At 42.8% G+C, this 3,055-nt stretch overlaps 1 pseudogene across 1 annotated transcript; it reads right to left on the bottom strand.

Annotated features, from left to right (window-relative positions):
* Positions 1-970: 970 nt before the first annotated feature.
* On the bottom strand, positions 971-1,443 carry LOC116268886 (annotated as a pseudogene). Its single transcript, XR_004176104.1, has one exon. The product of XR_004176104.1 is annotated as a 60S ribosomal protein L32 pseudogene (transcript).
* Between the last annotated feature and the right edge of the window lie 1,612 nt (positions 1,444-3,055).

Consider the following 3,055-nt stretch of genomic DNA (forward strand, 5'->3'; position numbering starts at 1 on the left):
TTTTCTTCTTTGATTCCTAAAGACTCCTTTTATTTTCAGCAGAGATACATGGACTAGAGTTCATAGCAGACTGTTCTGTTTGCCTCCTTAACCAGCTGACAAGTCTGTAGTCTGTATAGAGAGCCTTTCATCTGATGCAGTTTTTGAAAGTTGGGTTTCTCACAGTAGGGTCAGGTCCAACTCTCCATACCACAGGCCCTGGGAGAGGCCTCCAGGGATCTGAAAGACTGGAGGAAAGGGAAACATTTGCAGAATTACTCAACCTTCACCTCACTTCAGCAAAATCTTCAGCAGCTTGTGTATGTTTCTTTGCTTAAAATATGGATTTGGGAGTTCCACCATGAAAACTCTGTGGGTAAAAATGCAGGAATGATACCACACTGATGCCTTGGCTTCTGTTAAAAAATTTGACAGGAAACTTATACTATCGTCGAGGATTGGTCTCTAGGGAAGTATATTAGGAGCTTTCCACTGCTTACAGATGATTTCACTGATAAAAGCCATCTCTACAGATGAGTTTTGGTATTGTATTATTTGTTGTTGAAATGTTGTTTTGTTTTGTTGATTTATTTACTTTAGGAGGCAGAAGTGAGGTGATGAAGACTTTTGTTCTTCAGCCAATTCTTTAAGTCATATTCCTGGGATCTTAAAATTCACAGGCCAGCAACTTTATGTAGTGTGCCTTAGAGCCCTGCTTTTCATAGTGTAGTCCTCAGACACTGAGGCATCAGCATCACCTGGGAACTTGCCAGAAATACAGGTTTCCAGGCCTCATCTTGGGCTTCCTTAATCAGAAATTCTGGGCTGGGGCCTTAGCAATCTGCATTTTAGAAAGCCCTCCATGCGATTCTTGTGTTTATTCAAATTTGAGAACCACCGCCTTGGAACTTTTAGGGAGAAAACTTCAATTAGTATTAATTTTAAAGGCGTTTATATCTGACCCTCGAAAATGGCTTTTTTTTTTTTTGGCAGTTTTTACATTTATTTAAACAGAAAACATGCACACGAGCTGTCTACTCATTTTCTTCACTGTGCAGCCTGGCATTGGGGTTGGTGACTGTGATGGCCAGCTGGGCAGCTCTTTCCACGATGGCTTTGCGGTTCTTGGAGGAAACATTGTGAGTGATCTCAGCACAGTAAGATTTGTTGCATGTGGGCAGCACTTCCAGCTCCTGGACGTTGTGGACCAAGAACTTCCAGAAGCCACTGGGCAGCATGTGCTTTGTTTTTTTGTTGCTCCCATAACCAATGTTGGGCATCAAGATCTGGCCCTTCAATCGTCTACGAACCCTGTTGTCAATGCCTCTGGGTTTCCGCCAGTTACGCTTAATTTTGACATAGCGGTCTGACTGGTGCCGGATAAACTTCTTGGTTCTTTTTTTGACGATCTTGGGCTTCACAAGGGGTCCGAGGGCGGCCATGATGCCGAGGAGGAGATGGCTGCCACCCTTTTCTTTCTATAGGGGTGGTGGATAGTTTTTCCAAAATGTCATACCTTTTAGCTCTTCTCGTTCCTCACTGTCCATTTGTCTTGTCCTGGAGGACTAGCCTGTCCTCATTCACTAGCACCACCTTAATTCCTATGTGCATTTCTAGACTGAGCCTGGGCCGCCCAATGGTGCTTCCCAGTGCCTTTCTAGACCACAGGATGTCCATGGCAGGGTTCATCACAGTAATTCCAAGAATTAGAGAGCAGACCTCAGTGTATAAATTTACATATCACCTTTCCCATCTCTTCCATTCTCTTGTGCTTCCTTTCAACATTATCATCACGTTTTATAACCATTTAAGAGATTTCTTCAAAGGTGCCATGTACTGAAATCTTCAACTCTTTTTTTATCAGAAAACTGTTATTGTTACCCAGATCTTAACAACAAAATGACTTTTGGAAGATACTGACATTCAAAAAAGGTTGAATTTAAAAACTGTGTTTTGGACAAGCTTACTAGCACCCCATACAGGTTTCAAACCAGAGCTCATTGTGCTTTGCACAGCAGACTGAAATTTCACCATATTTTGATGATTTTTTACCTGAAAAAGCCCTCTGCCATAGAAGAATATTCTGGCAAGAATGCTTCCCATCCACTTACTCCCAGAAGTCAGTCTTGTGGGCCAGTCTAGGAGGAACTGGCCTGAAAATGACTGTAAGCTCTGTATGAGGCAGCTCTGACACCCCTTGCCCAGAACACCTGAAAGGCTGTCCTGTGGATGTAAGGAGCTTTTATGGAACCCTCATGAAATAAAACCATGGTGACCTGAAATTTGGGAACCAAATCAGATTCCTAGCCCACATGAGATTTTCCTAAGTTTTAGTTAAGTTTTAGTTGATTACAAAGCCATACCAACTTGTCAGATTACGGATGCCAGGAAGTCTGTCTGTCTGTCTGTCTGTCTTTCTTTCTCTTTCTTTCTTTTTTTCTTTTCTCTCTCTTTCTTTCTTTCTTTCTTTCTTTCTTTCCTTCCTTCCTTCCTTCCTTTTCGTTTCTTTCTTTCTTTTCCTTTCTTTTCTTTCTTTCTTTCTCTCTCTCTCTCTCTCTCTCTCTCTTTCTTTTTTCTTTTTTGTAGTCTCACTGCTCTGTTGCCCAGGCTGGAGTGCAGTGGCATGATCTTGGCTCACTGCAACCTCTGCCTCCCAGGTACAAGCGATCCTCCCACCTCAGCCTCCCAAGTAGCTGGCATTACAGGTAGGCAACCATACCTGGCTAATTTTTGTATTTTTAGTAGAGATGGGGTTTCACCATCTTGTCCAGGCTGATCTTGAACCCCTGACCTCATGTGATCCATTCACCTCAGCCTCCCACAGTGCTAAGATTACAGGTATGAGCCACCATGTCTGGCCAAGGAGCCTCATTCTTATTTCAAGGTTTTCAACTCTCCTCCCTGCAATGTCTACCCTGCTATTCCCAGTAAACATATACTCACTCACCCTAATTATCATGCAGGTGAGACTGGAACCAGACAAATTTTCTGGAATAAGCAGAAGGGCAAGTTGATCAATAATTAAAAGTGCTTAGTTCAGCACAGCCCTGACATGGGCAAGGTATAGAAGTGTAAA

Source organism: Papio anubis, chromosome 9 (genome assembly GCF_008728515.1).
Source record: "Papio anubis isolate 15944 chromosome 9, Panubis1.0, whole genome shotgun sequence".
NCBI lineage: Eukaryota > Metazoa > Chordata > Mammalia > Primates > Cercopithecidae > Papio > Papio anubis.